At 37.2% G+C, this 13,358-nt stretch overlaps 1 pseudogene; it reads left to right on the top strand.

The window, feature by feature from the left end:
* The first annotated feature begins 1,519 nt into the window (after window positions 1–1,519).
* On the top strand, window positions 1,520–1,667 carry LOC126002818 (uncharacterized; annotated as a pseudogene).
* The last annotated feature ends 11,691 nt before the right edge of the window (window positions 1,668–13,358 follow it).

Here is a 13,358-nt window from a genome sequence, read left to right as displayed (position 1 = left end):
ACATTTAGAATGCAGCTGGTTCTATGTTCCCAGAGATAAAGTATCCTCCTAGTAAGCTCATTATCCCCATCCCAACTCCTGCTCCACGTCTTCACGGCGTGCCCTTGTCTGATCTAACGTCCAAACTTCCTACTGACCCAGGAAACAAGTGGTAAGTATTCTCATGATCCTACCATTCTTAGTATCAGTGGTGTAGGAATACAAAGGACAGAATTCTTTCCAAATAAATTTCTAATATACTCTAAATATGAGGAGTTAATTTTTTTAAGGTCCTAGAAACTCTGCCATTGACTAATTTCTCTGCATTCAAATCACAGTGATAATAAGTGTTTTTCCTCAAGTGCTTTAAAATTGGGTACATGAGATGAAGGAAACATTCTATTATTGTAGTGCCATATTATAACTGCATGTACATATACATGTGTGATATATACATGTTACAGAATTGTAATTACAAATGTAAATCATAATTTTATTTCGTCCTAAGGAGAAAAGTTAATTTTAATCAGCATTGTCTGAAGAGGAACACAAATATTAAAACTATTTGAGGCAGAAAATAAAAATACACATGTGCAGAAATCCCTCATCAAGAAAGACTTCAGATATACCTTTCATGGCCTCCAGTGACAGAACTACATTGGGCCCAGGAGGTATAGCTGGCCACTTTTCTTGGCTAACCACATGGGTCTAAGAGGCCTAACTCTATTTTTCTTGGCAATTCTTAGCTAACCCCATCTGTCACACTCCATATCCCCAAAACTTCTGTAGTGGTTCATCCCTCATACTCAAACTTACATACTACCCAACAGCACCACAGCCTTCAGGAGAATTTCCTGTTATTAGGCTTATGTAAGATTAAATTTAGTCATTATCTTAGGAGAGAGTTATCTCATGTTGACAAAATCCCTCAGAGTTCAGTGTGGAGGATTTTAATTTCCACATTCAAACAAGATTTGAATTTGATCAGGCATCAATTAAAAACAGTGCATTACACAATGATCTAACTTTTTAAGAGGCACAGCTTGCTCTGTGCTTATGCAACTGCTGGATTTTGTTTTCTCCTAATATCATCATCTGTGATTAAAGGTCAGACTTAGAATAAAATGAACCATATCTTTACTCAATTGGTGCATTTAGAAAGAGCCAAAACATTCAAATTGACAATAAGCTCGCTTTCCCAGGTCAGTTGAGTCTCAATGAGAGCAACATGATGTGGCAAATAGCCTGGACCCCATCTCATGAATTTTAGCCAAGCTGAACGAGGTCAGTAAATTAACCTGTCCAAGTTTACTTTCCTCGCCTATAGCAGGAGACCTAAGAATAAATATGAAAAGCTTAGCCCAATACATGACATAAATATGGCATTTCCCAACTAGTAGTAACTCTCTTAGGATATCAATAATTATATTATCAATCATATCCATCAATTATTTGATAATCAATCAGAAATAATCTGTTAAATACCTGCCAACCTCTTAGGAAAGATATTGAAGGTAGAAGAATAAAAATATGTAATCTGATACTTACCTGGCAGGGGAGATACCATGATCACAAAGGTGGTTTTCCCAGGGTGAGGCTAATCCATTGCACTCTGGATGTGCTGACCCCTGCGATTTCCCCAAATGTGGGAAACTCGACTGCATACTTTGTGGTAGTGGGGGACTGCAATAAAAAAGAAAAAAAAGTGATCTGGGGTCGGAGAGATGGCACAGAGGTAGGGCATTTGCCTTGCATGCAGAAGGACAGTGGTCAAATTCTGGCATCTCATATTTTCCCCTGAGCCTGCCAGGAGCGATTTCTGAGCATAGAGCCAAGAGTAATTCCGAGCGCTGCTAGGTATGACTCAAAAACCAAAAAAAAAAAAAAATAAAGTGTGATCTGTCTGTAAAGAACTTAGACTTTGGGGACAAGATGTATTTCTCATAAGGTAGTTGAGACTATGCATATAAAGTACTAAGAGACTACTGGAAAAGGATCATCAATGTTTCAACAAAAATTCTCTAAGAGGCTTTCTAGGGAAAGGAGCCTTTGATCTCACATTTGAAAAGTAGGCATATTTGGGGGACATAAAGGAGAAAGGCCAATTGGAGGAGATCCTTGCATGCACTGAATGTTGATGGCCTGGGAAAACACAACTCATTTGCACATACGTCCTTCATGTCTGGTGACGAGAGGTCAAAAAAAGAGGAAGGAGAGGGAGGGCAAAAGTCCTTCCTCTCCGTGAGGATGAAGCATGTCTAAGAATCTGGCACACTGGGTTTAGCCAGTCCTACATGTGTACCTGCTGTGATGGTTTAATTTAACATGTCAACAGGGCCACAAAGTGAAGAGATCTCTAGGTAAGTATTATTTCTGGGTGTGTCCTTGAAGGTGCTCCCAGAATTAGCATCCTTATTGATGATCGGGCTGGCTAAGACAGACTGTTCTTCCCAAAGGTGGTTGGCAAAGAATGATTCTAGTATTTCAAATACAGCAAAAAGGCAAAGGATTTTGAATTTGTCTTATCTTTGTGTGTTTAAACTGGCACATCTGTCATCTTCTGCCCTCAAATTAGGAATTATATCCTAGCACACAAAGGGAAGTTCTCTGGGCTTGAGTGGTGGAAAAACTGATTTTAAAAAAAGTAGAGTAAAGGGGCTGGAGCAGTAGCACAAGCCATATGACGTCTGCCTTGTGCATGCTAGCCTAGGACATACCAAGTTTCGATCCCCAGCATCCCATAGGTCCCCCAAGCCAGGAGAGATTTCTTTTTTTTTTTAATTTTTATTTTGACCAAAATGGATTACAAAACTTTCACAGTGATATTTTAGGTACATAGTGATATTGAATCAGGGGCATTCCCACTACCAATGCTGTCGTCTTTCCACCTCTGTTCCCAGAATGCATCCCATAACCCCCACTTTTACCCCCCAGACTGCTAGTATAAGTGGTCCCCTCTGTGTCTACCATGTTGTAAATTGGGTATCGATTTTGTTGTCATTGGCTTTGAATTTGCTGTTTAAGTCTGATCATTTTTTTTAATTTCTACTTAATGTTCATAAGACTGTTTGGTCTTGGTACCCTCCATTATCTCTTAGGCCAACGGAATTCCCTTTCTAATCTTCCCAATTTTTACTGTGACTATGCAAGAAAAAAAAAAGAGAAGCACAAATTAATATTTTTAGTTTTGCTATTGTTGATTGTTGTTGATTTTTGTGCTTTGTTTTGTTTTTTATTTCAGAACTATTGTTACTGTGTAGTTGTTGTCTATATTGCTATGGTGCTTTTCAAATTTTTTGTTTGAATTTTTATCTTTGAATTATTTTGTATTGTTGTTATGTTTTTCTTCCTTTTTCCCTTCCATCTTTTAAATTGATAGTTATTGCCTCTAGGAGGACTCCTCTCATTTGTTGCTTGTTTGATTTTTGCCCCATTTTACTATTTTTTTCTTTCCTTCAAACAGAACCACATAACTTGAACCATCTTATTCCACCTCACAAATGAAGGGGGAAGCCAGGAGAGATTTCTGAGCTCATAGCCAGGAGTAAGCCATGACCATCACTGGGTGTAGGAGAAAAACAAAAACAAACAAACAAAAAAGTAAAGTTCTAAGACCTAGAGCAGGGGTCCTCAAGATTTTTAAACAGGGGGCCAGTTCACTGTCTCTCAGACCATTGGAGGGTCTAACTATAGTAAAAACAAAACTTATGAACGAATTCTTATGCACACTGCATATATCTTATTTTGCAATGAAGAAACAAAACAGATACAAATACAATATGTGGCCCGCAGGCCCTAGTTTGAGGACCACTGGTAGAGAATTATTGCCATATTTAAGGCACTTGCCTTGCATACACATGACCTAGATTTGATCTCAGCCACCTTATGCAACTTTTTATGGTTCTCTAGGCAGTCCAAAAATGATACTTGAGTGTAGAAGGAAGCATAAAGTACAGATAAGTATGCCCACCCCAAAAAGAAAAAGAAAAGATTCTAGCAAACATCATAGTTCTCTGAATGTTCAACTTAAAGTAAAAGTATATCATAGCTTTTTTCTTGGTTTCCAGCCTGCAAATGAGAAATCACAAAATTTCTTAGCCCCAATAATTATAAACAAATTATTTACAATAAATTTTATTAAAATACAATAAAATAGGGACCGGAGAGATAGCATGGAGATAAGGCAATTGCCTTTCGTGCAGAAGGATGGTGATTCAAATCCCAGCATCCCATATGATCCCCTATGCCTGCCAGGGGTGATTTCTGAGCATAGAGCCAGGAGCAACCCTTGAGCACTGCCTGGTATAACCCAAAAACAAAAGCAAAAAAAAACAAAAAAAAAAACAAAAAAAAAAACGCAATAAAATATCTATATCAAATATTTTATTTATATTTTTATAAATACTAAGATAAATTATGTTATTTTTATAACATTTTATATCTTACTATTTTGCTTGTCTCTCCATAGATCCATACCAGTACATAGAAGCTACTCAAAATGTGAAAAACTAATAAATGAATAAAACATCCCAGAATTACTAGCTTACTTTCAAGGATCAGATCAAATTTTGAAGGGAAAAAAAGTTCACAGATAAATCTGGTCTAAAGTCTTTTGGATTTTCAACAGGGAAAGTCCTAGAACTCTTTTAACCATCTCACACATGTTCATTCTGAGCATACTATGATTACCCTATAAACATTCCTACTCAGGTGATAGTGACACTCAATAAATATCAATATTTATAACCCTCAAACAGTTAGCATTTTGTAGGATTTTAGGTGAAACTTTGTATTTCTGGTCAATCAACCTGAATCACCTTTCAAAAACTAAACAATTTCAACATACAGTTCCAGAAGCCAGAAGAGCCCATTTATGCTCAAACACATTTATGTGGAGCAAAGGAAGGGTGGAGTTGGATGGGTGGAAATCGAAGAAGCAGGAATATCTAAATGAACCCTCTGTGATTTTGCTTATTGTTGGAAAACAAATAAACTTTGAGTAATGATGAAAGTTGTACTCATAGAAGCACCATTAACTACTGAACGTAGATACACCCATGGCACACAGTAGGAAAATTAAGACTGCTTTATCAGGATTTATCCACAAACCCTAAGTTGTTAAGATTACACAATAAATACATATTACATAAAACAGCATATTTTCCATATGTATTGTATTTCTAGGCACAGAAAAGTGACCAAGAACATAGGTAAATGGCAGGTATAAGGTGGCTGGTTCTATGAGCTCAGCAAAGAAAAACAGGTTAGTACAACAGAAGAAAAGTGAGGATGCTTATACCCAGTGGAGCCTATCATGAAGGGTTAGACAAGATTACTTTCCCAGAGAAGGAGCAATTTGAATGTTGTTTCTATCAATTTTATTTTGCATTCTGTCTGAATTTTAGTGTGTAGTAAATTCTGAGCAGAAATTAACCTCCAAGGGAAAAGTAGCAACATTAGTAATAAATGCCTTCTATTTTGAGTTTCATATATACTTTATCCTTTATCTGAAGTTTGGCATAAGCTAGGAGAGAGCACGAGAGACCAGAGAAGCATTTTGAAATACAAAGCCGTGCTTCTCAAGCTTTGTTCCCCTTGGTTTTGTCCAGTGGCTCTGTCTGGTTGGTCCCCTCAGTGGACTCCATGCTGTAGACTCTCACTTATATGCATTTTTTTTATCTATAAACTCTTTGGGATACCCTAAGGGTCCAACAATGGAGCCATTTGCTCCCTATTGAGAAACTCTAATATGTCATTGATAATTCACTTAAAAATCTAGAACTCCCAAGACCAAAGATTTCCCTGCCTTGCTGATTGGAAACACCCTGGTTGCTTCTCTTTAATATATGACTGTGTGTGCCATTCTATTTTTTTCCTCAACAAGATCTCCTTGGCAATGTTAGAATGCATGTGAGCTCTTATTCTCACATGCTGGTCAACACCACACTTGTTAATTGGATCCCATGGTGGTCTGGGCAAGTGGTTAAAACCACTTTGCATGTCTCATTAACAACTTCACACTTGATGTCAGACTTTCTGAGTGCTGCATCTGTGAGGGGAGGTAGATCTGGAATATATATACCAGACAGATTTACTATTCACACTCAAAGATATGTGCAACACTCCAAAGTTTAGGGACAGGAAATGTTTCCATTTTGGGATTATTGTTGTTTTGGTATTTTGAAATATTTTGCTATTTTGGTTGCTTTGGTATCTTGTGGGGAGTTGTTTTGGTATCCTGGAGGGAGTTGCTTTTGTATCTTCGGGAGAGTTGCTTTAGTATTTTGTTTGCCTGCTTGGCTTTGCTTGAAGAGTTTGCAACCCCATGAAGAAGCTTTATGTTTTCACTCAGTAAATATAAGCATTTGTATTCAATAGTATTGGAATACAAACAAGAAAGTTTGCATTCAGTAAAACATTAAGCATCCTTATGGGCAGACCTGGCAAGAGATGTGAAAATACATACTGTATATACGGGAGCTACATGAAAAATGAGTCTGTATCCATAATATAATCTAGGTACATACAAGAATATGTATTTTAAGCAATTTTCAGATAAAATATTATGGAAATGCAAAAGAGCAAGTCTCTACTTACTTCAGAGTCACTCTTTTGGCATTTGAGTTATGCTTTTTTTTTTTTTTTTTTGGTTTTTGGGCCACACCCGGCAATGCTCAGGGGTTACTCCTGGCTGTCTGCTCAGAAATAGCTCCTGGCAGGCACGGGGGACCATGTGGGACACCGGGATTCGAACCAACCACCTTTGGTCCTGGATTGGCTACTTGCAAGGCAAATGCCGCTGTGCTATCTCTCCGGGCCCTTGAGTTATGCTTTTACAGGTGGATATAACTTGGACTTTTTAACTTAAAAAAACTTCTAGAGATGCTGACATTTGCAAGCTTTCTGATTTTCAAACATGTCATATTCTAAAAGAAATAGCTAACATAATTGTACAAATGTTTTTCTGTGGCAACAAAGGACTGGCAAATGTTTCATCAGACATGACACTATTTCAAAGAAGAGAATACCAAAATGGGACTAACAAACTGAGCAAGTGACTTTTATATACTCAGATTACTACCCATACCAGATAAAAAGCTAATATGAGCTAAAAACTAATGTTTTCAACTAATCCCTCTGGGCATATCTGCCTAACTGATATATGTTCCAAATCTGCCCCCTATGCAGAGCTCTAAGTCCTCTCTAAGGCCAATAGAGGATAGGAGACAAAATAAAGGGCTGCCCTCAACTAGAAGCATAATAAGGTAAGGGAATGGGGAAGGCATGGGAGCTGTGACTGTAACTTTCTAGAACGGTCAGTTTAAGAACAGCTATATGAGTCCAGAAAATCTAGAGGACAAGTTCAAATGCAGCATTTACCTGAGATGCTCAAATTGATCACCAGAACATTTTTAAAGAACATTTTATCTATTTTTTATTATGGCCAAAAGTTATATACCATAAAATTCACAATCTTGAGCATTGTTGTCAACGTACATACACATGGTTATGCAGCCCATCTCCAGAACTTTTCTTCTTACAAACCTGAAGCTTTATACTCATTAACTCTCCACTTTCTCCTAACTCCAGCCCCTAACAACCATTGTTTTCCATTTGTCTCTGTTCAATTGACTACTCTCAGTTTCCATCAAAGTAAAGTCATACTGTACTTGTCCTTTTTGTGACTGGCTTATTTTATTTAGCTTAATGTCCTCAAGTTTCAGGCAAAGATGTGATGGAATTTTCTTTCTTGTTAGTCTTTGTGTTATGTATGAATACCACATTTTATTTATTCAGTCATTTATCAATGGATACATCTTTATGAATAATACTGTGATAAGATTCAGCATATAAATAATCTTAGACACTGTCTTTAATTCTAAATCAAATAGAAAAGTCACAAAACTAAAAAGAGAAAAGTTACAAAACTGTACCATTTGACATTATCACCAACAGTGCACAAAGGATCCAATTTCTGTACAAACTCCAGCTCTAGACTACTTAAGTGGTCATTCTTATGAGTATGAGATGGCAAAAGATTGTATAATATAATATTTTGCACAAGTGACAATCCTGTCCAAGGAGGACTGATGGTAGCTATCAGACAGAACCATTGTTATAGCTTTGTCACTAATATTATTTTGCCTTATCACATTTTTTGAAGCTCTTTTCATGTGCCAGCCTAATATTGCTATAGCAAATTGGTAGAATAGCTTCACCTTTTTTATTGTTTTTAAAAGAAGACATTAGGCAGTAAATGAAAGCTTAATTCTGCTATGAGGCCTGAAATCCCAACACAGGGTTATGCCAGAGACATCACCCAAGGAATTCCTGTGAATGGGAGGGCAAGGGGAGACTTAAAACAGCTGGTTCTCTGCCAAGTCTAAAACAATCTTGTCTTGACTGTGTAAAGTTCTAGTTTATGACCACATAACTTGAACTATGTAGTCCTTCCTCCCAGTTAGAGGGGGAAATAAGGGAGGCAACAAGACCAAGACTACTAAGTAGTAAGCTAGGTACAGAGGGGACCACAATATCTCGAAGCCCCGGGGGTGAGGGAGGAGGATATGGGAGGTAGGACTAACACGGAGGTGTAGGGAGGACAAATCAGTGATGGGAACCCCCTGATTTTATGTAAACGTGAACCTGTAATATTATTGTCAACAATATGTAAATCACTACAATCAAAATAAAAATTATATTTAAAAAAGTTCTAGTTTATGTTTTCAGAGCACTGAGATAAGCTAGGCCCATAGACCTAATCTGACATGGGGGACAAAAAGCATTATTTTACATTAAGTACAATTTATGATAGAAGGGGAGCTGAATATTTTTTAGGACACATGTGTTTGTTTTGACTTTGGGCTATATTTGATAGTGATCAGGAGCAAGGCCCATCTCAGTGCTCTGAGAACATAAACTAGAACTTTACACAGTCAAGACAAGAGCTCCATCGCTGAGCCCCTGGTGTGACTATTAATTAAGGGGTAAACTTTATATTGAGATATTATTCTGGTTTGTTTAGAAAAGTACTCAGAATTCTGAGTAAAAGTTCAACCAATAGTTATATTAATCCTTTGAGTGTTCCTGATCTCCCTTTGGGCTACCTCAGATCAAACTAAAATTGCCCCCAAAGACCACTGTTCTATTCCATCTTCCACTGACTTAAAATATGCCTACTTGTGACCAAAACATGCAGATGATGGGTCCCACCATTGAAATATATAAACATAATCATTCAAGCTATTTTTTGCCCTAGTTTATAATAGTATTTTTAGATACAATCTGCTATTTAAAGCAGCTGGTGTTGACTTACTTAGGACACATGCTGATATTACGTCAAACAGGAGTTCTAAGGGTAAAAATGAAGAGTGTAGAAGATAAGAATAACATTTATAAATGTTTGCTTATTTTCAAGATCTCCTGTGTAAAATTTTTCAGACACTCTGGGAAATAATGTATCTGTCTAGCTGACTTCAGATTTTCAACTTCATCATTTATGTGCGTTGCTGATGTGAGGCTAAGAGAAAACATTTTCTATTGACAGTGAAGCACTTGTTACATAATGAGATAGTTTAAAATATGATTATTTTTAAGGAGATTACTTCAACTCTCCTCTTTTCTGTTTTAATTTTCCTTTTGTCTCCTACCTTCAACTGATTGTTACCACATTTTATTTTCCCTAAAGTAAGTAGATTTATTTGGTTTAACAAATATTTTTCTTATGAATATAAATCGCTTGAGAACAGAGTACATGTTAGTACATGTGATCACTTTAAACACTTCCAGTTTACTATATGAAAATCTTACAGATTAACAAAGTCTTAAATAATTAAGCTAATGTAAAGTATGGGTAGTGATCCTGAAAGAAGTGTCTGAAAGAATCCTGAATGAGATATGTCTCTCCTTTATTCTCTGCCCAGTCTTCAACAGAGAATGTCTCCTCCTATGATTCAGCAAAATTATTTTTGCCTTTGGACATCAGTCCTTTCACCTTCCACCCATTGAGGCCCTTTGTTAGTTGCTTGGTTCTGATTCCCTCAATGTACTGGACTAATCCTCAACCTAGATGGCTATTTTCCTATCTCAACATTGTCCAATCTTAAAGTAATTATTTCAACATGTAGTCTTCATATTGACACATCTGTATTTCCAGAAAAGTGATGAACAAAAGAATAAGTCAAATTGTGTAGCATTTCACTAAAAAAGTCCATTACAAGCACATCTAAGTAGTGAATTTTCCTTATGATCCAATATCTAAAACTTCTTTGGAATAAAAAAAACACAGTTATCAAGTATACCGCTACTAAATAAATATTGATACTCATTGTCACTATGGGAATAAAGACTACCAAGCTAGAATTAGCCTGCACTATTACCTAAGAGAATTAACTTAGTATCTTTATGCATTCAAGTTAGTATAAAGCAATTTTGAAAAATAGAGAAATAATAAAACTATGGTTAATTCTATGATACAGAAAGATTATTAGGAAAGTTAGTCTATTCAGACTGTTAGAAAAAATGTCATTAATTTGAGTCACTTTTAAACAAATATTTTTTCTCAGCTGAAACATTCAAAACAAAACTATTATAGTCACATGATTTATTTATTGCAGCACTATTCACAATAGCCAGGCTCTGGAAACAACCAAGATGCCCTTCAACAGACGAATGGCTAAAGAAACTGTGGTACATATACACAATGGAATATTATGCAGCCGTCAGGAGAGATGAAGTCATGAAATTTTCCTATACATGGATGTACATGGAATCTATCATGCTCAGTGAAATAAGTCAGAGGGAGAGAGAGAGAGACGCAGAATAGTCTCACTCATCTATGGGTTTTAAGAAAAACAAAAGTCATTTTTGTAACAATCCTCAGAGACAATTAGAGGAGAGCTGGAACACCAGCTCACTCCGTGAAGCTCACCACAAAGAGTGGTGAGCACAGTTATAGAAATAACTACACTGAGAACTACCATAATCAAGTGAATGAATGAGGGAACTGGAAAGCCTGTCTGGAGTACAGGTGGGGGTGGGGTGGGATGGAGGGAGATTTGGGACTTTGGTGGCGGGAATGTTGCACTGGTGAAGAGGGGTGTTCTTTATATGACTAAAACCTTATCACAATCATTTATGTAATCAAGATATTCAAATAAAGAGAAAAAAAAGAAGCTTAGCCTGGGGGCTAGTGAGGTGGCTCTAGAGGTAAGGTGTCTGCCTTGCAAGCGCTAGCCAAAGAAGGACCATGGTTCGATCCCCCGGCATCCCATATGGTCCCCCCCAAGCTGGTGGCAATTTCTGAGAGCTTAGCCAGGAGTGACCCCTGAGCATCAAACGGGTGTGGCCCAAAAAACCAAAAAGAAAAAAAAAGAAGCTTAGTCTGAAGAATTTTAAGAATGAACAAGATTTGCTGATGGAAAAAATAATCCAGAATATGAAGGAAGAAAATAATACAAAATGTGATTTTGATTTGAGTATTTGAGTAGCTTAGTAGATGTTTTACAAATGCTAAGTTTGATAAATTTATTATATGTTGGAGACATCATTGAGTTAGTTAGAAATTCAGTTAGGAATTAAGAATTCAGTGGAGAAATTGAGGCTGAAATCATATGTTTTAGATAATTTTCTTTTTTTTTTTTTACAATAATTTTTTTTCTCTTTATTTGGATATCTTGATTACATAAATGATTGTGATAAGGTTTCAGTCCTATAAAGATCACCCCTCTTCACCAGTGCAACATTCCCGCCACCAAAGTCCCAAATCTCCCTCCATCCCACCCCACCCCCACCTGTACTCCAGACAGGCTTTCCAGTTCCCTCATTCATTCACTTGATTATGGTAGTTCTCAGTGTAGTTATTTCTATAACTGTGCTCACCACTCTTGTGGTGAGCTTCATGGAGTGAGCTGGTGTTCCAGCTCTCCTCTAATTGTCTCTGAGGATTGTTACAAAAATGACTTTTATTTTTCTTAAGACCCATAGATGAGTGAGACTATTCTGCGTCTCTCTCTCTCCCTCTGACTTATTTCACTGAGCATGATAGATTCCATGTACATCCATGTATAGGAAAATTTCATGACTTCATCTCTCCTGACGGCTGCATAATATTCCATTGTGTATATGTACCACAATTTCTTTAGCCATTCGTCTGTTGAAGGGCATCTTGGTTGTTTCCAGAGCCTGGCTATTGTGAATAGTGCTGCAATAAATATAGGTGTGAGGAAGGGGTTTTTGTATTGTATTCTTGTGCTCCTAGGGTATATCCCTAGGAGTGGAATAGCTGGGTCGAATGGGAGCTCAATTTCCAGTTTTTGAAGAAACCTCCATATCGCTTTCCATAGAGGCTGTACTAGACGGCATTCCCACCAGCAGTGGATAAGAGTTCCTTTCTCTCCACATCCCCGCCAGCACTGATTGTTCTCATTCTTTGTGATGTGCGCCAATCTCTGTGGTGTGAGGTGGTATCTCATTGTTGTTTTGATTTGCATCTCTCTGATGATTAGTGACGAGGAGCATTTTTTCATGTGTCTTTTGGCCATTTGTATTTCTTTTTTATCAAAGTGTCTGTTCATTTCTTCTCCCCATTTTTTTGATGGGATTAGATGTTTTTTTTTGTAAAGTTCTGTCAGTGCCCTGTATATTTTGGATATTAGCCCCTTATCTGAAGGATGTTGGGTGAATAGTTTCTCCCACTCAGTGGGTGACTCTTGTATCCTGGGCACTATTTCTTTTGAGGTGCAGAAGCTTTTCAGTTCATGGCTTGGCAGGATTAACATCATTAAAATGGCAATACTCCCCAAAGCAATATACAGATTTAATGCGATCCCCTTAAAAATACCCATGACATTCTTCAAAGAAGTGGATCAAACACTTATGAAGTTCATCTGGAACAATAAACATCCTCGAATAGCTAAAGCACTCCTAGGGAAAAGGAAAATGGGAGGCATTACTTTCCCCAACTTTAAACTGTACTACAAAGCAATAGTTATTAAAACAGCATGGTATTGGAATAAAGACAGACCCTCAGATCAGTGGAATAGGCTTGAGTTCTCAGAGAACATTCCCCAGGCATACAATTACCTAATTTTTGACAAAGGAGCAAGAAATCCTAAGTGGAGCAGAGAAAATCTCTTCAACAAGTGGTGCTGGCAGAACTGGTTAGCGACTTGCAAAAAAGCGAACATAGACCCCCAGTTAACATCATGTACGAAGGTAAAATCCAAATGGATTAAAGACCTTGATATCAGACCAGATACCATAAGGTATATAGAACAACATGTCGGTAAAACACTCCATGACATTGAGACTAAAGGTATCTTCAAGGAGGAAACTGCACTTTCCAAACAAGTGGAAGCAGAGATTAACAGATGGGAATA

Source organism: Suncus etruscus, chromosome 2 (genome assembly GCF_024139225.1).
Source record: "Suncus etruscus isolate mSunEtr1 chromosome 2, mSunEtr1.pri.cur, whole genome shotgun sequence".
NCBI classification, from domain to species: Eukaryota; Metazoa; Chordata; class Mammalia; order Eulipotyphla; family Soricidae; genus Suncus; species Suncus etruscus.
This window is presented reverse-complemented; position numbering and strand designations above follow the sequence as displayed.